We start from the raw sequence: 27,998 nt of genomic DNA, 5'->3' as shown, positions 1-27,998 counted from the left end.
AAAAGGATAAGGATAAGGACTCCAGTGAATGGTTTTTTTCTGTTTCTGAGGGGGCAGAATGGTCTGAGGACGATGAGTGCAGCTCCTTTTTGGACTCAGAAAATGAATCAGAATTAGATCTTCCGATTATTACATCTAGACCTCCGGCGGGTCTACCCGGGAGGAAACCGGCTCAGGCTCAGGTCCAGGTTAATCCTCAATGTGAACTCAGCTGGGATCATTCCTCTGCTCTGGTTTTGCAGGGTTCCCCCAATATGGATACCGCTCATATTTCAATGTTAGAAGCTATCCATAAAGAGATAATTTCACACCGAGAGGAGACCCGCCAGGACAACCGTAAAGCCCAGGCTGCCATGAGGAAGATCCAGGGTGTGGTCAGAAAATTATCTAAAGCCTGTACAAATATAGGGGATCGAGTATCTAATTTGAAGGAGAGAATTGTGTCAACGGAGACAGAGGTAGCAGTGGAGATTAGTCAGGTGAATTCCCATTCTGCACAGGTGGTGGATATGCAGTGGAAAATGGAGGAGATGGAGAACAGGCTGCGCCGGAATAATTTGAGGGTACTGGGAATCCCTGAAGGAGTCGAGGGCTCTGATATCAAAGTGTACATGACCGAACTGTTCGAGCAAGCATTTCCAGAGCTCTCCAACTGGAACTGGTCTACCGAGATACAACGGGTCCACCGTACCCCCTATAATATGCGCGAAAAACCCAAGGAAGGAGATAAACCCAGGGCTGTGCTGATCTTCTTTGGCAACTACATCTTGAGACAATCTATCACAGAAAAAGCGAGACCAGATTCTAAAAGAAGCAGCGAAGGGGTTTCTTTCTTTGTCCGCCCTGATTTTTGCCATGCGACAGTGGAGCGCAGGTGGAGATTGAGAGGGATGATAAAATTATTCCAGGACAAAAAGATTCAAGCTTTTTTGATAAATCCTGCTCAGCTGAAAATAATTAATGCAGGGAAGACGGTATTTTTTGCCTCAGAAATCAAGGCAAAAGAGTACCTGGACTCTCTTGGCAAAATGGAATAATCTGTTAAGTAGCTGGGGGGGGGATATGTATCCCAGTTTGTTTTCTAGTGTTGGCCCCGGCTAGAATTAGGTGATGGGGAACAGGCCACCGATATTATATTGGTCAGAATATTGGTCGGGCCTCGACATTATGTAGGATTATTTTTTTTTGGCTTCAATAGGTAGTCGTCACTGTAAATCTCTGCATTCCATCCTAAGCACAGACTAGGTCTGAGCGCTTCTCAGGAAGGGGGGTGGCGTGGGGGGAGGGTGGGTGGGGTGGGAAAGGGTGGTGGGTCAATAAAAAACAGAAAAATAAGATGCGGTATGGTGTTCGTAGAAAAAGAAGAAAATGGATATTTCTGTAGGCAGATCTTGATGACTAAAGTATTTGTTAATTTGCTAAATGTTCAGATGGTTTCTGATATATATGTATATTTTAGGGATGGCAGGCATTAAAATTTGCTCAGTTAACATAGGTGGGCTGAATGATTGGAGGAAGCGTAATAAATTGACACAGTATGTGAAGCATAATAATTTTGACGTTTTATGTTTGCAAGAAACCCATCTTCCCTGGGCTCGAAGGAGTCTTATGCACTTAAATGGCTTTGAGTTGTTAGTATGTACAACTCAATCATCAACAATTAGAGGGGTTGCTGTTCTAGCTAGGACTTCTATGGGTGGTGGTAGGCGGATCAAAACTGATGGTAGCGGGAGATGGCTTTTGGTGGAGATGGGAAAAGGCTTCACACTGTGTGTTGTTTATGGTTCAAACTGTGCTGACCCTGAGATCTTCGATTTTTTAGAAATGGAGTTGGTAAACTGGCTAACCCCTATAATATTTTGTGGGGATTTGAATATCTCGGCTGACTGGGCCAGTAACATAGCTTATTCTGGACGAAAGCCGAGAGTCTTTAGGGCTATAAAAGCCCTCATTAGTTCACATGGGTTGATTGATGTGTGGGGTGCCAAGGAACCTCTAAAATCTGGTTTTACATATTTTTCAAACCCGTTCCAAAAATATTCAAAATTGGATTATTTTTTTTATATCCTCCTCAGAAATTAATAGGGTAGGAATTATTAAACTTCCAAAGTTCTTGTCGGATCATAATCCGTTGGTATTAACAGTACAAATGGTAGAGGTAGCCAAGACTCGGACAAGATGGACGTTCGAAAGAAGGTTATTATCAGATAATCATTTCGTTGGTCATATTAGGAAATGGCTGGTTGGCTTCTTTGATGCCAATAGATATAGCACATCACGAAATGGAGTCTGGGAGGCATTCAAGGCAGCTTTTAGAGGCGAAACGATAAGCTGTGCAGCAAGGCTTAGAAATGAGGATAGGAGTAAGGTTGAAAACTGTGTGAGGAAATTGTCTGCTGCAGAGGAACAACATACCTCTGATATTGCTCAAGGTCGGGTTAGCAACAAGAGCTATAGGTTATTACTGGTAGCTAGAGTTGAACTACAGAAGTTGGTTACACTGAGAGCAATGTCTGAATACCAATCATCTAGGGCTAAACGGTATGAAACGAGCGAACAGGCAGGCAGAATTCTAGCTTTACAAATTCGGCAGGGGAAGGCAAAAAACATCATCTCTAAGATTGAAGAAAATAGGATAGAATATTCAGATCCCTCGGATATCGTCCAGGTTTTCAAGAACTTTTATCAAAATCTTTATCTAGAGGCAAAATCAAATGAATCTCAGAGTGAAGAGGTTGTTGATGATGGCCCCCGTCTCGGGGACGCGGCTAGGGAAGAGCTAGAGAGGGATATCTGTGGGAGTGAAATAGCGGCTGCCTTGCATGAGTCAGCCCTTGGCAAAGCAGCAGGCCCCGACGGAATTCCCTTGGAGGTCTATAAATGTTTTGAGGCAGAGATCACGCCGCTTCTCATTGATATTTTCAATTTGATAATCGGCACAGGAGTGGTTCCGGGATCATGGAAGGAAACTAATATAGTGGTTTTTCATAAGAAGGGGAAACCTAGTGAGAAGCCGGGCTGCTATCGCCCAATCTCGTTAATTAATACAGACACGAAGCTTTATTCTAAAATTTTGGCCAAGAGGCTGGGCAGGATCATAGGCGATCTCGTCTCCCCATGGCAGCATGGATTTGTACCTGGGCGTGGTACTACAGACCACATTAGGAGGGCAATAGCTCTATTTGATGTCCAGTCTGCGTTGGGGGGAGAGATGGCCATGATCCTGCTCGATGCCGAGAAAGCCTTTGATCGTGTTGGGTGGGACTTTCTCTGGCAGATTTTAATTGGTAGGGGTTTCGGCAAGAACTGTATTACAGCATTGAGAGCAATGTATGTTGATCCAGTCGCGCGGATTGTGGTTATGGGTGAACGTTCGGAAAAAATCTTCATAAGCAGAGGTACGCGTCAAGGTTGTCCCTGTTCCCCTATCCTCTTTGCTCTTTATATTGACCCTTTTATTCGGGAGATTTTAGCTAGCCCTATGATAAGACCTGTGATATGCAATGGCTATGAAAATAAGATTATGGCATATGCCGACGACTTGGCAGTGATCACTACTAATCCTCAACAGGCACTTGGTGTTCTGGCCCATTTGGCCAAATTATTTAGTCATAAATTTGGTTATTTGTTAAATGAATCGAAAACACAAATTATATGTACGGCAAATATTGTTAAATCTGACTCCAGATATATGGACTCGGCAATCTACCTGGGAGTTAGAATCAATGCATCAGTCGATAGGATTGCAGAGGAGAATTTTATCCCACTTGGAAAATCGATTGAAATAGATCTGAAAAGAATTGATGTTCTACATTTATCATTGATTGGGAGGGTGAATGTCCTCAAAATTACAATGTTCCCAAAAATGTTATATCTTTTCCGTGCTATACCTTTGTTAGTTGAGGAGAAAATTATCAAGCGGCTAGAATCAATTTTTATAAGGTTTATTTGGCAGTATGGGAAATTAGACGCTCCACAAATTTATTGTCACTCCCGAGGGATAGGGGCGGGCTCACCTTACCTAATTTAAGACTTTATCATTGGTCCTGTTTGTTAGCTGAAATGTCCATCCTCTTTCAGTTTACACAATCTTATAATCTAGAGGATAGAGATCTACAGACGCCACCATCTATTTACGAGCTATTAGTTGGAAGAAAAGCACAAGGTCTCTTGATGTGTGAAGTTGATCGTAGATATTATAAAAGACCGCGTCTTAAGATCTTGGAAGGAGTATGGGGAGTTTGGAGAGCTATATCTAGGCTCTTTAAAATCCCCAAAATTCATGCGTATCTCCACCTCAGCAATTCTAGTTTATTTTGGGGGAGGGGTTTAGATAGGAATCTTCGGATTTGGCAGGAGCATGGAATTAGGACACTAGGAGATCTGGTGGGTGAAGATGGGATAAAGGGTTTTGATGCTCTCCAGAGTAGAGCTGATATCCCTTCAAGTCATTGGTTCTTTTATGTTCAACTGGTCAGTGTATTTAAGGCTTTAAGACTTAGGCTGCCAATTGTTTCAGAAATCCCTTAAAATAATCTATATGTTTTTGTTGGGTTAAATCAAAAGTGATATCGGGAAAATGGAGAATACTCTTGCACGAAAGTTAGGGAACCCCGATGTGGATTTGGACATGGCTCTTTATCTGAATAAAAAAATATTTCGCTCTACGAACTTGAGGGCTCAGCATTATAAGACCTTGTTCGATCTGTATTATACCCCCGCAAAGCTATTTTCGTGGGGGGTTAGAGATGATGATAGATGTCCCAGATGTAATATGGCTCAAGCAGATTTGCTGCATATGTTTTATAATTGTGGTTCGCTATCAGCTATCCAGGCAGAGATAGTTAAATTCTGGGGGGAGGTATTAGGCCAGAGGATAGAATTGTCCTCCTCTTTGATGCCACTTGGCATAGATAATCGATTAAAATTTGGGAAAGCTGAGGAAGCCCTGGTCTTTATATCTGTAGCAGTACATCGGATATTAATAACCTCAGGTTGGAAGGATACAAATGCCCCCTCTTTCCAGATATGGCTATCTAGATTATTGGGCATATACAATATAGAGATATCTCACTATGCTCAGAAAGGGAAGAAAACCCAGGATTTCGGTAAAATGATGTGGTCTCCTATCTCTGAATGGATTGCTGCAAGACCAAGAGATTGATGTATATTGTACTGTGGAACGTATATACATACTGCCTTTCTGTTTTGATATATTCTTTCTTTTTAGGTATAGTCTTTTTAAAGATGTAGCATAAGTATAAATGCTGTTAATATGTGTTTCTGTATCATGTAATATCCAACTGCATCAATAAAAAATTGTTAAAAAAAAAAAAAAAAAAAAGACAGATGCCGCCCCAACTGCTCCCTCACGGAGCGCATCTTCCCCAAACCTAGTGGAGGTAGTGTTGCTCTCGTACCTGCTGGTGCTGCTACATCAGCCGTCTTGCCCACGTCTGTATTCTTTGCGTCGCTGCTTATCTCCTGGACACCTTTGCCACCGGACACTGGTGCTGTGGCAACGGGTGTTGCACTCCCTGCCAGTACTGCCGGCACCTCGCCTGGCCTCCCCTTTCCTAGTTCAGCCATCAATTTCTTTGCCCTTTCAATGGCATCCCCCCCACCCGTTGTCGCCCCTGCGGCGTGAGACCAGTTCCCTACTATCTCCAGCCAGGGCAGGACTACTGCCAAGTTGGCGGCTATGTCTGGTTCTGCCGGGTTTGCTCCGCCCGTCCCATCCCCCGGGGGAAGAGCGGGTTCAACAATGGGTCCCACCGGCACAGCATCCCTTGTGCCCCCTTCACCCATGGGGCCCGGCGTGTCTGCTGGTGGGACTGGGTCACCTGCGCCACCCTCACCCTGGGGGCTTGTCACGGGTGCAGGCTCACTTCTTGGTGGGATGCTGCCTCTTTCCCACATGGCTTGCGCCTGCACCTATTTGACGGTGGCGGGGAGTAGTGTCTTGGTGGTACAACACGCTGCCTACCCCTCCCTTCTGGCACCTCAAGCACTTCCACCTTATCCTGCAACCTGTTGAGAGTCTGCCCCATGACCTGGACTTGCTGCATTAAAACCTCCAGCAGGACGTCCGTGCGCTATCGCTTCTAGTGCCGCCGGACCAGAGGGGCCATGGCTAACAGATGTAAAACTTATATGGGACCTGCCTGCACACGTAACCGTAGCCCCAGAAAGGTGACTGTGTCACCCCTTACCTGTGGAAGCAGTAGCCACCAGCCAACCTTTTCACCCACGCAACCAGAGCCACGACCTACTGGCTAACCCAGTAGGCTCAGGTGAGCCGCCCGCTCAAACCCTCTGTGGCTCCCAGAAGCGATGAGATGCTGGCTAGCCGGTGCCGCCCAAGCGTGTCACTTCAATTACCACCAGCGAGTTCATTGGAACTTGGCACCGTCTTGTCCTCCCCGTAATGCCGGAGCTGTGGAAACACAAATAAAGCCAGTTGCGCTGCGCGAAGTCCTACCAGTTTGTTAACCTACCACTAGTGTTCACACTCCACTTAACGCACTCCTATTTACTGCGTCCCATACCCCAAGCAACCCTAAGAGTGCGCACGTTAACCTAGTAAACTGGCAAAAGGTAATCACAAAGTATTAAAAATGTTTTCCTCCCAGCAGACAATCCTACTGCCCACCTTTCACACTGAGTAACAGTGCCTTGAAACGTAAGGGATTAAATGCCTACTGAATGCGTTACCTTTGCCCCCCCTTTTTAATCTGGGATACAAAGTGACTGAGAATGACAGTGCCTCTGATCAACTGTGCGAGCTAAGGAAGATACCTGCTGCATATAGGGTGTTTAACGTTTTCATAAAGGAATATGAAAGAGAATTTTTGCTTATATAAAAATAAAATTGTCTAACAAGTAATTTTACCATAGTTCTGTGATTGATTGAGGCATTGATTATTTGTGGGAGTTATTACCGACTAATAAATATTTGGGGAAGGTTTTGTTATTTCTAATGTTGCTTTTTCCCTGCCCTCCTCCCCTATTTTTCAGCTCGCCAGGGGCCCTCTAACGTATAGTCTTTCTTTCTTTCTTTTTTAGACTACAATGTACCTACAGATGACTTGCTTGTTCTCCAGCAGATGACAGAATGACAGGACCTAGGAAGGATTAAGCAGACATATTAATATGGTTGAGACAAACATTTTTCATTTTAAAAATTATTTTTTTTATGTCTAAGAAAAAGAAATTGATAGCTGAAATGGGTACGATGTCACATAGTATGTCTGTATTTAAATGTCCCATTTGAAATATATACTAAAGTACTGCAATTCAAAATTTGCCAGTAAATAATTATTTTTTCATTGAATATCCCAAAATAATACGGAAAGTAATTATTACATTGGTAGCACACATTCTAATCAAGGAGATATCCATTAATTTGGTTTACATTTACATTGTATTTGAATTCACTTATCATCAGGCAAAGAAGTATTTACTCATCTTACAGACTCATCCTACTAACATCATCCTGGAGTTGCCACTGGTGGTCATCATTAGAGATGAAAGGAATGTTCCTCCAAAGGGCAACATTGTGCAGCATGCAAAATAGAACAACTATCTCGCAGACCTTCCCTGAAAAGAATGGGGTGGCCACCCAGACTTGTCCAGGCACAGGAACTGGGCCTTTAGGAATCCACAAACAGCTCCATAGGTCCCTTGTTCTCACATGGACCTCTTGAGGATGACTTACCGTGTCATTGTGGGGTTTCTCCTTGGTGCTAAAAGCCATGTGGAGCTAAGATAAGCTGTGTCCAATGAAAGAAACAGTCACAAAAGCAAGCTGAAGGCACATATTTTCCAATCAAATATCACTACAACACTTATGTCAACACTTACCAATAAGCTGGGTCCTCCATGGTGCAATGTCTGCCACCTTTTGTGGTATACAGCTGTTGTCTAGCCCTAGCGAGTCATTGGTTGAGCCGGGAAATCTTACACACACTGGGGTGGGAATGCAAACCACCTGCACATTGATAAAGCAAGAAGTGACACCATGGCAATGTGAGTTCAATCTATAACACGACCACCAACATGTGAAATACTTTCCAAGTCATATAACTCAGCCGTGACATTGTTGAGTGAAGCATTATCTGTGGAACATTAGATGTATCATTTAGATGTCTGAGCGTAATACACAAGACCTGGCTAAGGACAGCTGAAAATAGTTGACTGCAACATTCCACTGAAGTTGCTAAACTGTGTGCTGAAAGAAGCCCCGTTGCACAGAAATGTAACACTGCCGCTACCTTCACAATAGGTGGGATCGCAGTGTGAATTCTCATATCCGGCAACTGGTTTGATTGTAATTGCACTGCAAAGGCTTCAATGGTGCATCAGTTCAGCCTGTGCTTCTTAATGATGTGCCTCCTGCATGGTTTCCTGATAGAAGCATGTTTTGTAAGCTCTTTTGCTTCATTAAAAGAAAAATCTTCTTCTTTCCTGGGCTGGTGGATGGGCATATCTGCAACATATGAGGGCAGTTTGTCAATACTGTATGTTTACACACAGTTGTTAGGACATATTTAAATGATTTTCTTAATTTAGCGCATGCAAACAGGAATACAATTTTGTATATAATATCATTTAGACAACTTTTTAATATTACTATTTTCTTAGTCACAAAACACATCAACATTTAAGTTTACATTTTTCTAGTCCAAAAATATTGTTCTTATGTTACATAAAAAATAAATTTTTCCAGGCAAGATTATTATTTAACTGTGTAAGATGTGTTTTCCTTGTTTTTTTGGTTTTCTTTTTGCTTCAGTAATATTTGCTTTAACATCTGTCAAGATTGACATACATTCAACTGCAGATGGTCTATCTCTATTATTTTGTATTGCAGATGTTCTAGTTGTTCACGACAGAAACAACATCAGGGTTGATAGATTCTTGAGTTGAAAATGCACCACTGGCCTGTATCATTGTCAGTCATAACCTATACTCCAAATGTAGCTTTATAGAGGAGAACATGACATGGTGAATGCATGACATATCCATCATGTACGAGGGACTAATAGGTGTAGTCTGTACTTACCTTTTCCAGCGTCACCGTCATGCTTTGGTTAAAATGGTCCGTAATTAGCGAAATCCATAGTATGTCATCTTAGGGTTTGTTGATGTAATTCCATAAAGGTGATGTACTTGTTTTTAAGGTGCATTTTGGCACTTGCTTCCTATCGTTTAAGTGTAGCAGACCTTCTCATCTATTGCTGATCATTTGGTTCTACTTATGGGACCCAGAATGGCTAAAGGAGCAGGTGACAGGGTCCCCAGCTTTACTCAGGAAGGACAGAACATTCTTGCTGATGGTGCCCTGACCAACTGCATCCAGCAGTATGGACCAGCAGAGAGTCAGGCAAGCTGCAGACATGAAAGGCCCTTATGTTATTATGTCTGATTTGTTACAAATGATAGTGAGTGACTTCATAATCTCCAAGTAATGTTGTAATATTCACAGAAGGCATATTTTTCAATTTAAATAAACCTATCATTTTTTTTAATTAACCATGAAAAGCTGAGTAATGTTAAATCACTCTTGATATTGAGCTAGCTGTCTATGTTACAAATAAACTGGTTGATGATCCTAAATTCATTCTTAGAAATGTTAGAAACATGGCACCCTGGACAACCACTCACCTTTTTACAGTAGACGTAGAAGACAATGCATGCCCTAAAATGTTTTAAAATTTATTACACGTAAAAACACACATATTTTACCATTGTAATGCGGACTATGTCTCCATAGGAAATGTATTTCTTGATTTGCAACAGTTTGTCAAATCTTCGCAAATATTTTCAGAAAAAAGTCTCATCCAACTCATCTCCTGTCTGGAATGTTTTGAGGTGATCCATAAACCGAGGTTTGAAAAAAAGTGGGGATTCCAAATGGTTTTTTCACCCTGCAATGTCCCATAGAACATTTAGACACAGCTAGAGCCAAAATGACTGAGCAGAATTACATACCATTTATCATAAAGCTAGATCTTTACCCAGAAATCACACATCTGTAATTTTTTGTAAATGCATATAATACTTTCAAATGTGATGTATATTTCAGCATATGGAATATCAGTGGACCCAATAGATCAAAAGATTAGATCTGCTTGGCTACTTTCAACATCAATAGAGATGTTGCGCCAGACAGATGTATTAAAAAACATATAGTGGGCAAGGTAGTAATACCCTGACCCCTAGGGCTGGTGGTTGGGGGGGGGGGTGCATTTAAAAAATACAGGCTCTCACTATTTTCTAATGAAAGCCCCCAGGGTATTGCTAGGCCCCAGGAGGATAGTTTTATATTATTTTGGAAGGGGGAATGAAGCCCTCCTACCCAAGCCATTTAGTGGCTGCAGGCAGCTTATCCACCTGGGCCGATGTTCTTTTTTTCAGAGATAGGGATGTGGTGCCCCCTCCCCAATGCATGTAAGGGCCCTGGAGACCTGTCTCCTTAAGTGCAAGCCTTTTTTTGGGGGAGGAGGGGCATTCTGCCCATTCTTCCTGGGCCACGGAATTGAAGTCCCATCCCCCGGACTTAAGCACTTATGTTAAGTAGGGGGGAAGGAGTCTCCCCTCCATGAGGCCTGGAACAGCTACAATGACCACACCCCCAAGGCTCATAGTCCCTATACCTTTTCTGGCGACGTATTCTTAAAAATAAAAAGAAAGGTGCAGCGATTGATTGGGGCTGCCCTGAGGGTTGGACGTTATCTCCAAATTTTGGAAAGTAAGTTCCACCAGTGATGATTGGATGACTGTGATAACTTTGGGTATTGGCATAAATAATGGCCCTACATAATTTTGAATTATTGGATGTATCGTTCTGGCACCCACAATAGTGATTTGTATGGGCTACAAACCTTGGTGACAAGTGTGAACATTACATATGTCTGTGTTACTGTAGCACAGATTGAGGCGTGTGTGATTTCATAGTAGAGATTTCTCGACTTCGCCCTGTATGAGAAATGAGACTGATGTAACATACCTCAGCCTCTAACAAAACATTGGATAATGGGCTACATACTTCGACCAGTTTTTGTGACACATGGTCTGTGCACTATATTTCTTTTTCAGATAACTTGCCTTAAGGGTCCTTAAAATCGCTGATTGTCCTACTGTGACAGCCCTACTGATATCATTACGGATTTGCTGCTGGATTACGGCAGCTAGAAGTAAGTTAATTTACAAATCGCACCTCGTGGAATGATTTACATTAGATGAATTTATGCCATATTTCTGTATGGTAACAGCCTTATACACTGTCACACCGCCTCTTTCAGATAAACGTGACGTGTCTGTGATAGTTTTCTGGGATCTGTCTTTTTCAGGTATGGACCGTCCTTTTCAGGGACACTGCAGTTATACTGGATCATTTGCCGAGCTTTGCGTCAGCGAGGCTCAGCCCGCATTGGGAACTAACCAATAGCACAAATTTACACATTTGCATGTTAATTTTTACCTTTGTCTGTTTGTCTTAGACAACTGAAGGGTGAACCCAGCAAACAGGATTGTTTTTTGACACTTTCACTCGTCGGATGACTATACTTTTGGACTAGGATATACTCTTAAATTTCTTCAACATCGCTACAATATTGAAGGTACTGTCCAACTCCTACTAGACAGTGGGGATGGATTCACATATTTCCAACTTAACACACCTTGTTTGGTTATGGCATGATAAAAAATGCATTAGTTTCTGGGCATTGTCCGCTAGGCTGCCTGACATACTTTATCTTTTTTACTCACAATTCTGGATTTCCTTCTTTTCACAATACTATGATCAATATTTATATTTGTACTTTTGGCATGAAATCTCTTTGGGCTATCTCCCTGCTCTTGGTTCTTCACTATTTGGTTTGCATAGAAATGGAATATAACTAATCTAGTGAGCAATGAAATACGCACATGTTTGGACCGAATCTCTTGCTGGGACGTTTTTTCCTTCTGCCATCACTACATATCGTATATAAAGGAACAAATGTATGTTCAGAGAATATTTTTTGCTATGCTTACCTGTCAACATACGTTTTTCTTGCAATGATGACATTTACAGCCTTGAAAAAGTTACATTGCGTAACGAAACAAGTGTCGGCTGTTCCGGATTACTTCCTCGACGGGGTTTCGACATCTGATTCTTCTCACCTCGCGGGGATTTGGTTCGTCCTTAAGGGACTAAATGTGTAGACTATACTGTTATGATGTACAAAGTCAATAAGGAGAAATGTTTTCCTTTGGAATTCATATAAAAATATGATATATTCATGTGTACACTGTACTGTTCTAATATATCAACGCAACAAGGAGATTAGGTCTTTTTTTGAACTGTATATAATTTGTTACAAGACACATTCAATTTCATGATTTCTTATGAAGAACATATGTTGGGACATTACTGTTTTTTCCTATTCATCAAAAAAAGTGCCTCAGTTCTTATTTGAGTGATAGTATTTGGGGACAGCAAGGACCACTTGTATTGGTACTGCACATTTGTGTTATATCCTAAATTATTTTGACTGACATTGTCATCAGCAACTCTTGAGTGCCGGGATAGTACCCAGTTAGAAAACGTTAGTGATAACAAGTGCCCCTCCCCGGGTCTTGTTGTCGGTCACATCCAAGGTGGTGGGATGTATTTCCTACCCCGATGGGCACCTAGAACTGTTCAGGCAATTGGGAAATAGATGTGCGACTGGTATTTCCATTACTATCAATCGTAGTATTGTGTACACCCCCAAGGCTGAATAATTTTTTTGAGAGGGGCCATAGGCCTCCCCTCATCAAGGTACATAAGGGACCCTCTTAGACCTCGCATCCGTGAAGTGGTTTTCCCCGACATTTTGCCTTCCGACCACCTGTTTTGCTGACTTTGTTTTTGTTGGCTTTAAGCATCTGGGCACTTTACAACTACTGTCCAGTACTAAAGTGCATGTGGTCTATACTTATAACATGGTAACATTGACTTATCCAAAATTGGCCTATTTAATTTACCTACAAGACCCTAGTGCATTATATGTGCCCATGACCTGTAAATTAAATTCTACTGGTGAAACTTCATCACTGATTGTACTACCCACTTAAGCATCCCTTTAAATGTGTCTCAGGCCTGCCATTGCAGAGCCTGTGTTTGTAGTTCTAAACTGTCATGTCAACCTGACAAGTTAACCCGTTTGCCAGGCCCAAAACATCCTGTTTAATACATATAAGTCCCCCACAAGGTAGGACAAGGGCATGGTGCAGTGTACTTAAAAAGTAGGACATGTAGTTTTAACTTGTAAATTCATTTTTCACTACGGCAAGGCCTGACTTGCCTGTAGCGTAACATGGAGATTACCTTATTACAGTTTATAAGTATAATTTCCAATTGGGACTAGAAGGGACCCCCACATTTGGTGGTGTTTGGTGGAATCACTATTTAGAAACACAACTTAGGGTGAAGTTGGATTTTAAATTTGTATTCTAAAAATGACACTTTTAGAAAGTTGCCTTGTTCTTACTGTAACCATTTGGTGCCTTCTGCATCACAATGTTGTGCTGAACGGAACTGGTGCATTTTCCTTGATGCTGGTGCTTCGCCGCTGTTGCCTGGACTGCGAACTGCACATCACAGACTGCGCAACACATCATTTCCAGTTTCTGATGCATCTCTGACTTTGCAAGGCTGGATGCTGACGCACAGCTTCGTGCTGCTCGCATTGCCTTCAGCCCAGCAGTTCGACACTGACACAGCATGCCGGTGTCCCTCGCACCTTGACTATCGACGCATCCTCGATACTACGCAGCTCTGAACCGATGTCCTGTCTACATCTGCAAGATCGACAACAACGCATCACCTCCTTTGCACCCCGCATCGCCCTCAACGCTGATGCATCCAAGGTACAATTTAGTGGGCCAAAGTTGGTCCCTGTATCCGACCCATGCTCCATTGCGGTTGGTCTGAACCTTTGGATTTGACAAGGTCAAGAATAACCAGATAGCCTCAGTTGGTACTATTTGTTTCTGAGCACTATAAAACAGTTTATTCTATCAAAAAAAATCATATCTTGGTTTCTACTTATTGGAGTTTCATCATTTTGGTCTTGCATAACTCATAATAATATTAGTTATTTTTCTAAAGTGATGTGGAATCTTTTTGTGGTGTTTTCACTGTTACTTGTTGAATTATTGCACAAATACTTTACACTTTGCCTCTTAAGTTAAGTCTGACTACTCTGTGACAAGCTAACAGAGGGTAATTTAAAGTGTGTTTCTGACTTACCCTGACTAGGATTGACTAGGATTGTGATTTCTGCTTAGGCAGCGGGCATACCTCTGCCAACCAGATACCCAATTTCTATTGGACCACAGCGCCTGACTACAAACAGTGTCCTTCGGACCCCATTCCACAGGACAATGCTGTGCTATTGTGGGCAGTGACATGGGTTTGCTCCCATCTAAAACAACAAAAGAGTGAGGCCAAAGGAAGAATAAAGGGAAAGAGCCAACACGAGGAATCACTCTTGTTTAAAAGAACCCTCACTGACCAACCTAGTTGGTGACATGCTTCATCATTGGGTCCCCACCAGAGAGGCCGAATGCCTCCCTGGTGTGCTATGAAACCTGGATTACAGCGGAGCAGGTTTTTTGGTGTGGTAATTGCAATAGTGAAGGTATGCAGATTAAAAGATACCTTGGTTTATTCCCAGAAGAATTTTAATGGTGGAAAACCAGGTACCATTAAAAGCAAGTGATTCAGATGTTTGTTATCTGGCTAAATTGACCAGACACATCCAGTTTAAACTAAGTGAAAAGATTGGTCAACATGTTTCTGCATCAGAAGTGCAATTTAGCGAAGCATTCGTCAGGACCGTCCCTCCACGGCGGTATGCGCACGCTAAGGCGCACCCTAACCTATGGGGGGTATAACAAACAAACTCCCGGTTTATCCGTTGGGGCCTTCAGGATTTCCGAAAGCCAGTAAAATGTGAAGCAAAGAATGACTTCACGTCATGGGTCCAGGTGGGGTCTATTGCGACTAGTCAAAATTTTAAAAGCGTGCGTGCCCGCATTACACCTGTCCGTTCCGATCCATGGACCCAAATGTTCGCATAGGTTTGCTCCCACCTGGTGGGAGCAGACAGAAAAGCTGATCCAAGCTGGAGGGAGCAAAGCTGGCTCCCGCTGATACACAAAATGGGTGCAGGCTGTGTGAGTAGGTGCTGCTAAGGGGCCATGGGCCTTCCTCCTGAAGCCCCCAACCAACAAAGGCATAGTGGGAACCCTGGTGGGACCAGGGAACCCATATAACAAAAAAAGGAAATAATTGCTGCCGACTCTAAGCACACTCCAGGATATTATGTTATGTTAGGCAGATTTGTAAAGCACACTATCACCTGGAAGGGTATCATTGCACTGAGAAGGTGTGTGTCTGGCTGCACCTAGGGCCCAGTGGGACTTTTAGAATAGCCAGGTCTTCAGGTTCTTGTGCAATTGAAGAAGTGGGGAGGTGGCTCTTCTGTGTAGTGACAAGTCATTTCAAACTTTAGGAGGGATGTAGGAGGAGGTTCAACCACCAGATATGGTTTTCAGCATGTGTGATATGTGTGCAAGTAGGAGTCAGAACAGATGGAGGTGTCTGGAAGGTTTGCAAAAGCAGATGCAATTGTTGAGGTATGCTGGCCAGTGTAATGTAATGCCTTAAAAGTTTGGGAAAGGAGTCTGAATTGTGCTTGTTTGTGGATTGGGAACCCCTCCTATGCTGCTTATCTCAGAATAGGAGGTGCTCCTGTAGTCCAGCTTGGTAGTGACCAGTATATCCATGATAGTTTGCTGGTTCCTCATTGGGTGCCATTTGAAAATCTTCCTCAGTATCTTCAAGGTATGGAAGCATGAAGTGGTGACATATTGACTTGGGTGGTCATGTCGAATTTGCTGTCAGTGATGATTCTGAGGTCCTTGATGTGAGTGGTGAGGGTGGGTGTCAATACTAGCTTTGTTGGCCACCAGGTGGAGTCCCAATGTGATATGCTCTTCCCAAAGATTACAATTTCAGTCTTGTAATGCCTTAAAAGTTTGGGTAAGGAGTCTGAATTGTGCTTGTTTGTGGATTGGGAACACCTCCTATGCTGCTTATCTCAGAATAGGTGGGTCAATAAAAAACTGAAAAATAAGATGCGGTATGGTGTTCGTAGAAAAAGAAGAAAATGGATATTTCTGTAGGCAGATCTTGATGACTAAAGTATTTGTTAATTTGCTAAATGTTCAGATGGTTTCTGATATATATGTATATTTTAGGGATGGCAGGCATTAAAATTTGCTCAGTTAACATAGGTGGGCTGAATGATTGGAGGAAGCGTAATAAATTGACACAGTATGTGAAGCATAATAATTTTGACGTTTTATGTTTGCAAGAAACCCATCTTCCCTGGGCTCGAAGGAGTCTTATGCACTTAAATGGCTTTGAGTTGTTAGTATGTACAACTCAATCATCAACAATTAGAGGGGTTGCTGTTCTAGCTAGGACTTCTATGGGTGGTGGTAGGCGGATCAAAACTGATGGTAGCGGGAGATGGCTTTTGGTGGAGATGGGAAAAGGCTTCACACTGTGTGTTGTTTATGGTTCAAACTGTGCTGACCCTGAGATCTTCGATTTTTTAGAAATGGAGTTGGTAAACTGGCTAACCCCTATAATATTTTGTGGGGATTTGAATATCTCGGCTGACTGGGCCAGTAACATAGCTTATTCTGGACGAAAGCCGAGAGTCTTTAGGGCTATAAAAGCCCTCATTAGTTCACATGGGTTGATTGATGTGTGGGGTGCCAAGGAACCTCTAAAATCTGGTTTTACATATTTTTCAAACCCGTTCCAAAAATATTCAGGTTCCGGGATCATGGAAGGAAACTAATATAGTGGTTTTTCATAAGAAGGGGAAACCTAGTGAGAAGCCGGGCTGCTATCGCCCAATCTCGTTAATTAATACAGACACGAAGCTTTATTCTAAAATTTGGGCCAAGAGGCTGGGCAGGATCATAGGCGATCTCGTCTCCCCATGGCAGCATGGATTTGTACCTGGGCGTGGTACTACAGACCACATTAGGAGGGCAATAGCTCTATTTGATGTCCAGTCTGCGGTGGGGGGAGAGATGGCCATGATCCTGCTCGATGCCGAGAAAGCCTTTGATCGTGTTGGGTGGGACTTTCTCTGGCAGATTTTAATTGGTAGGGGTTTTGGCAAGAACTGTATTACAGCATTGAGAGCAATGTATGTTGATCCAGTCGAGCGGATTGTGGTTATGGGTGAACGTTCGGAAAAAATCTTCATAAGCAGAGGTACGCGTCAAGGTTGTCCCTGTTCCCCTATCCTCTTTGCTCTTTATATTGACCCTTTTATTCGGGAGATTTTAGCTAGCCCTATGATAAGACCTGTGATATGCAATGGCTATGAAAATAAGATTATGGCATATGCCGACGACTTGGCAGTGATCACTACTAATCCTCAACAGGCACTTGGTGTTCTGGCCCATTTGGCCAAATTATTTAGTCATAAATTTGGTTATTTGTTAAATGAATCGAAAACACAAATTATATGTACGGCAAATATTGTTAAATCTGACTCCAGATATATGGACTCTGCAATCTACCTGGGAGTTAGAATCAATGCATCAGTCGATAGGATTGCAGAGGAGAATTTTATCCCACTTGGAAAATCGATTGAAATAGATCTGAAAAGAATTGATGTTCTACATTTATCATTGATTGGGAGGGTGAATGTCCTCAAAATGACAATGTTCCCAAAAATGTTATATCTTTTCCGTGCTATACCTTTGTTAGTTGAGGAGAAAATTATCAAGCGGCTAGAATCAATTTTTATAAGGTTTATTTGGCAGTATGGGAAAATTAGACGCTCCACAAATTTATTGTCACTCCCGAGGGATAGGGGCGGGCTCACCTTACCTAATTTAAGACTTTATCATTGGTCCTGTTTGTTAGCTGAAATGTCCATCCTCTTTCAGTTTACACAATCTTATAATCTAGAGGATAGAGATCTACAGACGCCACCATCTATTTACGAGCTATTAGTTGGAAGAAAAGCACAAGGTCTCTTGATGTGTGAAGTTGATCGTAGATATTATAAAAGACCGCGTTTTAAGATCTTGGAAGGAGTATGGGGAGTTTGGAGAGCTATATCTAGGCTCTTTAAAATCCCCAAAATTCATGCGTATCTCCACCTCAGCAATTCTAGTTTATTTTGGGGGAGGGGTTTAGATAGGAATCTTCGGATTTGGCAGGAGCATGGAATTAGGACACTAGGAGATCTGGTGGGTGAAGATGGGATAAAGGGTTTTGATGCTCTCCAGAGTAGAGCTGATATCCCTTCAAGTCATTGGTTCTTTTATGTTCAACTGGTCAGTGTATTTAAGGCTTTAAGACTTAGGCTGCCAATTGTTTCAGAAATCCCTTAAAATAATCTATATGTTTTTGTTGGGTTAAATCAAAAGTGATATCGGGAAAATGGAGAATACTCTTGCACGAAAGTTAGGGAACCCCGATGTGGATTTGGACATGGCTCTTTATCTGAATAAAAAAATATTTCACTCTACGAACTTGAGGGCTCAGCATTATAAGACCTTGTTCGATCTGTATAATACCCCCGCAAAGCTATTTTCGTGGGGGGTTAGAGATGATGATAGATGTCTCAGATGTAATATGGCTCAAGCAGATTTGCTGCATATGTTTTATAATTGTGGTTCACTATCAGCTATCCAGGCAGAGATAGTTAAATTCTGGGGGGAGCTATTAGGCCAGAGGATAGAATTGTCCTCCTCTTTGATGCCACTTGGCATAGATAATCGATTAAAACTTGGGAAAGCTGAGGAAGCCCTGGTCTTTATATCTGTAGCAGTACTTCGGATATTAATCACCTCAGGTTGGAAGGATACAAATGCCCCCTCTTTCCAGATATGGCTATCTAGATTATTGGGCATATACAATATAGAGATATCTCACTATGCTCAGAAAGGGAAGAAAACCCAGGATTTCGGTAAAATGATGTGGTCTCCTATCTCTGAATGGATTGCTGCAAGACCAAGAGATTGATGTATATTGTACTGTGGAACGTATATACATACTGCCTTTCTGTTTTGATATATTCTTTCTTTTTAGGTATAGTCTTTTTAAAGATGTAGCATAAGTATAAATGCTGTTAATATGTGTTTCTGTATCATGTAATATCCAACTGCATCAATAAAAAATTGTTAAAAAAAAAAAAAAAAAAAGACAGATGCCGCCCCAAATGCTCCCTCCCGGAGCACATCTTCCCCAAACCTAGTGGAGGTAGTGTTGCTCTCGTACCTGCTGGTGCTGCTACATCAGCCGTCTTGCCCACGTCTGTATTCTTTGCGTCGCTGCTTATCTCCTGGACACCTTTGCCACCGGACACTGGTGCTTTGGCAACGGGTGTTGCACTCCCTGCCAGTACTGCCGGCACCTCGCCTGGCCTCCCCTTTCCTAGTTCAGCCATCAATTTCTTTGCCCTTTCAATGGCATCCCCCCCGCCCGTTGTCGCCCCTGCGGCGTGAGACCAGTTCCCTACTATCTCCAGCCAGGGCAGGACTACTGCCAAGTTGGCGGCTATGTCTGGTTCTGCCGGGTTTGCTCCGCCCGTCCCATCCCCCGGGGGAAGAGCGGGTTCAACAATGGGTCCCACCGGCACAGCATCCCTTGTGCCCCCTTCACCCATGGGGCCCGGCGTGTCTGCTGGTGGGACTGGGTCACCTGCGCCACCCTCACCCTGGGGGCTTGTCACGGGTGCAGGCTCACTTCTTGGTGGGATGCTGCCTCTTTCCCACATGGCTTGCGCCTGCACCTCTTTGACGGTGGCGGGGAGTAGTGTCTTGGTGGTACAACAGGCTGCCTACCCCTCCCTTCTGGCACCTCAAGCACTTCCACCTTATCCTGCAACCTGTTGAGAGTCTGCCCCATGACCTGGACTTGCTGCATTAAAACCTCCAGCAGGACGTCCGTGCGCTATCGCTTCTAGTGCCGCCGGACCAGAGGGGCCATGGCTAACAGATGTAAAACTTATATGGGACCTGCCTGCACACGTAACCGTAGCCCCAGAAAGGTGACTGTGTCACCCCTTACCTGTGGAAGCAGTAGCCACCAGCCAACCTTTTCACCCACGCAACCAGAGCCACGACCTACTGGCTAACCCAGTAGGCTCAGGTAAGCCGCCCGCTCAAACCCTCTGTGGCTCCCAGAAGCGATGAGATGCTGGCTAGCCGGTGCCGCCCAAGCGTGTCACTTCAATTACCACCAGCGAGTTCATTGGAACTTGGCACCGTCTTGTCCTCCCCGTAATGCCGGAGCTGTGGAAACACAAATAAAGCCAGTTGCGCTGCGCGAAGTCCTACCAGTTTGTTAACCTACCACTAGTGTTCACACTCCACTTAACGCACTCCTATTTACTGCGTCCCATACCCCAAGCAACCCTAAGAGTGCGCACGTTAACCTAGTAAACTGGCAAAAGGTAATCACAAAGTATTAAAAATGTTTTCCTCCCAGCAGACAATCCTACTGCCCACCTTTCACACTGAGTAACAGTGCCTTGAAACGTAAGGGATTAAATGCCTACTGAATGCGTTACCTTTGCCCCCCCTTTTTAATCTGGGATACAAAGTGACTGAGAATGACAGTGCCTCTGATCAACTGTGCGAGCTAAGGAAGATACCTGCTGCATATAGGGTGTTTAACGTTTTCATAAAGGAATATGAAAGAGAATTTTTGCTTATATAAAAATAAAATTGTCTAACAAGTAATTTTACCATAGTTCTGTGATTGATTGAGGCATTGATTATTTGTGGGAGTTATTACCGACTAATAAATATTTGGGGAAGGTTTTGTTATTTCTAATGTTGCTTTTCCCCTGCCCTCCTCCCCTATTTTTCAGCTCGCCAGGGGCCCTCTAACGTATAGTCTTTCTTTCTTTCTTTTTTAGACTACAATGTACCTACAGATGACTTGCTTGTTCTCCAGCAGATGACAGAATGACAGGACCTAGGAAGGATTAAGCAGACATATTAATATGGTTGAGACAAACATTTTTCATTTTAAAAATTAATTTTTTTATGTCTAAGAAAAAGAAATTGATAGCTGAAATGGGTACGATGTCACATAGTATGTCTGTATTTAAATGTCCCATTTGAAATATATACTAAAGTACTGCAATTCAAAATTTGCCAGTAAATAATTATTTTTTCATTGAATATCCCAAAATAATACGGAAAGTAATTATTACATTGGTAGCACACATTCTAATCAAGGAGATATCCATTAATTTGGTTTACATTTACATTGTATTTGAATTCACTTATCATCAGGCAAAGAAGTATTTACTCATCTTACAGACTCATCCTACTAACATCATCCTGGAGTTGCCACTGGTGGTCATCATTAGAGATGAAAGGAATGTTCCTCCAAAGGGCAACATTGTGCAGCATGCAAAATAGAACAACTATCTCGCAGACCTTCCCTGAAAAGAATGGGGTGGCCACCCAGACTTGTCCAGGCACAGGAACTGGGCCTTTAGGAATCCACAAACAGCTCCATAGGTCCCTTGTTCTCACATGGACCTCTTGAGGATGACTTACCGTGTCATTGTGGGGTTTCTCCTTGGTGCTAAAAGCCATGTGGAGCTAAGATAAGCTGTGTCCAATGAAAGAAACAGTCACAAAAGCAAGCTGAAGGCACATATTTTCCAATCAAATATCACTACAACACTTATGTCAACACTTACCAATAAGCTGGGTCCTCCATGGTGCAATGTCTGCCACCTTTTGTGGTATACAGCTGTTGTCTAGCCCTAGCGAGTCATTGGTTGAGCCGGGAAATCTTACACACACTGGGGTGGGAATGCAAACCACCTGCACATTGATAAAGCAAGAAGTGACACCATGGCAATGTGAGTTCAATCTATAACACGACCACCAACATGTGAAATACTTTCCAAGTCATATAACTCAGCCGTGACATTGTTGAGTGAAGCATTATCTGTGGAACATTAGATGTATCATTTAGATGTCTGAGCGTAATACACAAGACCTGGCTAAGGACAGCTGAAAATAGTTGACTGCAACATTCCACTGAAGTTGCTAAACTGTGTGCTGAAAGAAGCCCCGTTGCACAGAAATGTAACACTGCCGCTACCTTCACAATAGGTGGGATCGCAGTGTGAATTCTTATATCCGGCAACTGGTTTGATTGTAATTGCACTGCAAAGGCTTCAATGGTGCATCAGTTCAGCCTGTGCTTCTTAATGATGTGCCTCCTGCATGGTTTCCTGATAGAAGTATGGTTTGTAAGCTCTTTTGCTTCATTAAAAGAAAAATCTTCTTCTTTCCTGGGCTGGTGGATGGGCATATCTGCAACATATGAGGGCAGTTTGTCAATACTCTATGTTTACACACAGTTGTTAGGACATATTTAAATGATTTTCTTAATTTAGCGCATGCAAACAGGAATACAATTTTGTATATAATATCATTTAGACAACTTTTTAATATTACTATTTTCTTAGTCACAAAACACATCAACATTTAAGTTTACATTTTTCTAGTCCAAAAATATTGTTCTTATGTTACATAAAAAATAAATTTTTCCAGGCAAGATTATTATTTAACTGTGTAAGATGTGTTTTCCTTGTTTTTTTGGTTTTCTTTTTGCTTCAGTAATATTTGCTTTAACATCTGTCAAGATTGACATACATTCAACTGCAGATGGTCTATCTCTATTATTTTGTATTGCAGATGTTCTAGTTGTTCACGACAGAAACAACATCAGGGTTGATAGATTCTTGAGTTGAAAATGCACCACTGGCCTGTATCATTGTCAGTCATAGCCTATACTCCAAATGTAGCTTTATAGAGGAGAACATGACATGGTGAATGCATGACATATCCATCATGTACGAGGGACTAATAGGTGTAGTCTGCACTTACCTTTTCCAGCGTCACCGTCATGCTTTGGTTAAAATGGTCCGTAATTAGCGAAATCCATAGTATGTCATCTTAGGGTTTGTTGATGTAATTCCATAAAGGTGATGTACTTGTTTTTAAGGTGCATTTTGGCACTTGCTTCCTATCGTTTAAGTGTAGCAGACCTTCTCATCTATTGCTGATCATTTGGTTCTACTTATGGGACCCAGAATGGCTAAAGGAGCAGGTGACAGGGTCCCCAGCTTTACTCAGGAAGGACAGAACATTCTTGCTGATGGTGCCCTGACCAACTGCATCCAGCAGTATGGACCAGCAGAGAGTCAGGCAAGCTGCAGACATGAAAGGCCCTTATGTTATTATGTCTGATTTGTTACAAATGATAGTGAGTGACTTCATAATCTCCAAGTAATGTTGTAATATTCACAGAAGGCATATTTTTCAATTTAAATAAACCTATCATTTTTTTTAATTAACCATGAAAAGCTGAGTAATGTTAAATCACTCTTGATATTGAGCTAGCTGTCTATGTTACAAATAAACTGGTTGATGATCCTAAATTCATTCTTAGAAATGTTAGAAACATGGCACCCTGGACAACCACCCACCTTTTTACAGTAGACGTAGAAGACAATGCATGCCCTAAAATGTTTTAAAATTTATTACACGTAAAAACACACATATTTTACCATTGTAATGCGGACTATGTCTCCATAGGAAATGTATTTCTTAATTTGCAACAGTTTGTCAAATCTTCGCAAATATTTTCAGAAAAAAGTCTCATCCAACTCATCTCCTGTCTGGAATGTTTTGAGGTGATCCATAAACCGAGGTTTGAAAAAAAGTGGGGATTCCAAATGGTTTTTTCACCCTGCAATGTCCCATAGAAAATTTAGACACAGCTAGAGCCAAAATGACTGAGCAGAATTACATACCATTTATCATAAAGCTAGATCTTTACCCAGAAATCACACATCTGTAATTTTTTGTAAATGCATATAATACTTTCAAATGTGATGTATATTTCAGCATATGGAATATCAGTGGACCCAATAGATCAAAAGATTAGATCTACTTGGCTACTTTCAACATCAATAGAGATGTTGCGCCAGACAGATGTATTAAAAAACATATAGTGGGCAAGGTAGTAATACCCTGACCCCTAGGTCTGGTGGTTGGGGGGGGGTGCATTTAAAAAATACAGGCTCTCACTATTTTCTAATGAAAGCCCCCAGGGTATTGCTAGGCCCCAGGAGGATAGTTTTATATTATTTTGGAAGGGGGAATGAAGCCCTCCTACCCAAGCCATTTAGTGGCTGCAGGCAGCTTATCCACCTGGGCGATGTTCTTTTTTTCAGAGATAGGGATGTGGTGCCCCCTCCCCAATGCATGTAAGGGCCCTGGAGACCTGTCTCCTTAAGTGCAAGCCTTTTTTTTGGGGAGGAGGGGCATTCTGCCCATTCTTCCTGGGCCACGGAATTGAAGTCCCATCCCCCGGACTTAAGCACTTATGTTAAGTAGGGGGGAAGGAGTCTCCCCTCCATGAGGCCTGGAACAGCTACAATGACCACACCCCCAAGGCTCATAGTCCCTATACCTTTTCTGGCGACGTATTCTTAAAAATAAAAAGAAAGGTGCAGCGATTGATTGGGGCTGCCCTGAGGGTTGGACGTTATCTCCAAATTTTGGAAAGTAAGTTCCACCAGTGATGATTGGATGACTGTGATAACTTTGGGTATTGGCATAAATAATGGCCCTACATAATTTTGAATTATTGGATGTATCGTTCTGGCACCCACAATAGTGATTTGTATGGGCTACAAACCTTGGTGACAAGTGTGAACATTACATATGTCTGTGTTACTGTAGCACAGATTGAGGCGTGTGTGATTTCATAGTAGAGATTTCTCGACTTCGCCCTGTATGAGAAATGAGACTGATGTAACATACCTCAGCCTCTAACAAAACATTGGATAATGGGCTACATACTTCGACCAGTTTTTGTGACACATGGTCTGTGCACTATATTTCTTTTTCAGATAACTTGCCTTAAGGGTCCTTAAAATCGCTGATTGTCCTACTGTGACAGCCCTACTGATTTCATTACGGATTTGCTGCTGGATTACGGCAGCTAGAAGTAAGTTACTTTACAAATCGCACCTCGTGGAATGATTTACATTAGATGAATTTATGCCATATTTCTGTATGGTAACAGCCTTATACACTGTCACACCGCCTCTTTCAGATAAACGTGACGTGTCTGTGATAGTTTTCTGGGATCTGTCTTTTTCAGGTATGGACCGTCCTTTTCAGGGACACTGCAGTTATACTGGATCATTTGCCGAGCTTTGCATCAGCGAGGCTCAGCCCGCATTGGGAACTAACCAATAGCACACATTTACACATTTGCATGTTAATTTTTACCTTTGTCTGTTTGTCTTAGACAAGTGAAGGGTGAACCCAGCAAACAGGATTGTTTTTTGACACTTTCACTCGTCGGATGACTATACTTTTGGACTAGGATATACTCTTAAATTTCTTCAACATCGCTACTATATTGAAGGTACTGTCCAACTCCTACTAGACAGTGGGGATGGATTCACGTATTTCCAACTTAACACACCTTGTTTGGTTATTGCATGATAAAAAATGCATTAGTTTCTGGGCATTGTCCGCTAGGCTGCCTGACATATTTTATCTTTTTTACTCACAATTCTGGATTTCCTTCTTTTCACAATACTATGATCAATATTTATATTTGTACTTTTGGCATGAAATCTCTTTGGGCTATCTCCCTGCTCTTGGTTCTTCACTATTTGGTTTGCATAGAAATGGAATATAACTAATCTAGTGAGCAATGAAATACGCACATGTTTGGACCGAATCTCTTGCTGGGACGTTTTTTCCTTCTGCCATCACTACATATCGTATATAAAGGAACAAATGTATGTTCAGAGAATATTTTTTGCTATGCTTACCTGTCAACATACGTTTTTCTTGCAATGATGACATTTACAGCCTTGAAAAAGTTACATTGCGTAACGAAACAAGTGTCGGCTGTTCCGGATTACTTACTCGACGGGGTTTCGACATCTGATTCTTCTCACCTCGCGGGGATTTGTTTCGTCCTTAAGGGACTAAATGTGTAGACTATACTGTTATGATGTACAAAGTCAATAAGGAGAAAGGTTTTCCTTTGGAATTCATATAAAAATATGATATATTCATGTGTACACTGTACTGTTCTAATATATCAACGCAACAAGGAGATTAGGTCTTTTTTTGAACTGTATATAATTTGTTACAAGACACATTCAATTTCATGATTTCTTATGAAGAACATATGTTGGGACATTACTGTTTTTTTCTATTCATCAAAAAAAGTGCCTCAGTTCTTATTTGAGTGATAGTATTTGGGGACAGCAAGGACCACTTGTATTGGTACTGCACATTTGTGTTATATCCTAAATTATTTTGACTGACATTGTCATCAGCAACTCTTGAGTGCCGGGATAGTACCCAGTTAGAAAACGTTAGTGATAACAAGTGCCCCTCCCCGGGTCTTGTTGTCGGTCACATCCAAGGTGGTGGGATGTATTTCCTACCCCGATGGGCACCTAGAACTGTTCAGGCAATTGGGAAATAGATGTGCGACTGGTATTTCCATTACTATCAATCGTAGTATTGTGTACACCCCCAAGGCTGAATTATTTTTTTGAGAGGGGCCATAGGCCTCCCCTCATCAAGGTACATAAGGGACCCTCTTAGACCTGGCATCCGTGAAGTGGTTTTCCCTGACATTTTGCCTTCCGACCACCTGTTTTGCTGACTTTGTTTTTGTTGGCTTTAAGCATCTGGGCACTTTACAACTACTGTCCAGTACTAAAGTGCATGTGGTCTATACTTATAACATGGTAACATTGACTTATCCAAAATTGGCCTATTTAATTTACCTACAAGACCCTAGTGCATTATATGTGCCCATGACCTGTAAATTAAATTCTACTGGTGAAACTTCATCACTGATTGTACTACCCACTTAAGCATCCCTTTAAATGTGTCTCAGGCCTGCCATTGCAGAGCCTGTGTTTGTAGTTCCAAACTGTCATGTCAACCTGACAAGTTAACCCGTTTGCCAGGCCCAAAACATCCTGTTTAATACATATAAGTCCCCCACAAGGTAGGACAAGGGCATGGTGCAGTGTACTTAAAAAGTAGGACATGTAGTTTTAACTTGTAAATTCATTTTTCACTACGGCAAGGCCTGACTTGCCCGTAGCGTAACATGGAGATTACCTTATTACAGTTTATAAGTATAATTTCCAATTGGGACTAGATGGGACCCCCACATTTGGTGGTGTTTGGTGGAATCACTATTTAGAAACACAACTTAGGGTGAAGTTGGATTTTAAATTTGTATTCTAAAAATGACACTTTTAGAAAGTTGCCTTGTTCTTACTGTAACCATTTGGTGCCTTCTGCATCACAATGTTGTGCTGAACGGAACTGGTGCATTTTCCTTGATGCTGGTGCTTCGCCGCTGTTGCCTGGACTGCGAACTGCACATCACAGACTGCGCAACACATCATTTCCAGTTTCTGATGCATCTCTGACTTTGCAAGGCTGGATGCTGACGCACAGCTTCGTGCTGCTCGCATTGCCTTCAGCCCAGCAGTTCGACACTGACACAGCATGCCGGTGTCCCTCGCACCTTGACTATCGACGCATCCTCGATACTACGCAGCTCTGAACCGATGTCCTGTCTACATCTGCAAGATCGACAACAACGCATCACCTCCTTTGCACCCCGCATCGCCCTCAACGCTGATGCATCCAAGGTACAATTTAGTGGGCCAAAGTTGGTCCCTGTATCCGACCCATGCTCCATTGCGGTTGGTCTGAACCTTTGGATTTGACAAGGTCAAGAATAACCAGATAGCCTCAGTTGGTACTATTTGTTTCTGAGCACTATAACACAGTTTATACTATCAAAAAAAATCATATCT

The 27,998-nt window shown here is 42.3% G+C and overlaps 2 long non-coding RNA genes across 3 annotated transcripts; both read left to right on the top strand.

The window, feature by feature from the left end:
• The first annotated feature begins 10,679 nt into the window (after positions 1-10,679).
• Positions 10,680-12,324, top strand: LOC146797511 (uncharacterized). Of its 2 annotated transcripts, XR_014968998.1 has the most exons (4): positions 10,680-10,753; positions 11,101-11,198; positions 11,505-11,624; positions 12,080-12,324. It is a non-coding gene; the product is annotated as an uncharacterized LOC146797511 (long non-coding RNA). The 2 variants fall into 2 exon arrangements; XR_014968997.1 differs by lacking the exon at positions 10,680-10,753 and having other exon boundaries at positions 10,767-11,198.
• Positions 12,325-24,573: 12,249 nt separating this feature from the next.
• Positions 24,574-26,222, top strand: LOC146797510 (uncharacterized). Its single transcript, XR_014968996.1, has 3 exons — positions 24,574-24,684; positions 25,032-25,129; positions 25,436-26,222. It is a non-coding gene; the product is annotated as an uncharacterized LOC146797510 (long non-coding RNA).
• The last annotated feature ends 1,776 nt before the right edge of the window (positions 26,223-27,998 follow it).

The sequence above is a fragment of the Triturus cristatus genome, chromosome 9, assembly GCF_964204655.1.
Source record: "Triturus cristatus chromosome 9, aTriCri1.1, whole genome shotgun sequence".
Classification (NCBI taxonomy): Eukaryota; Metazoa; Chordata; class Amphibia; order Caudata; family Salamandridae; genus Triturus; species Triturus cristatus.
This window is presented reverse-complemented; position numbering and strand designations above follow the sequence as displayed.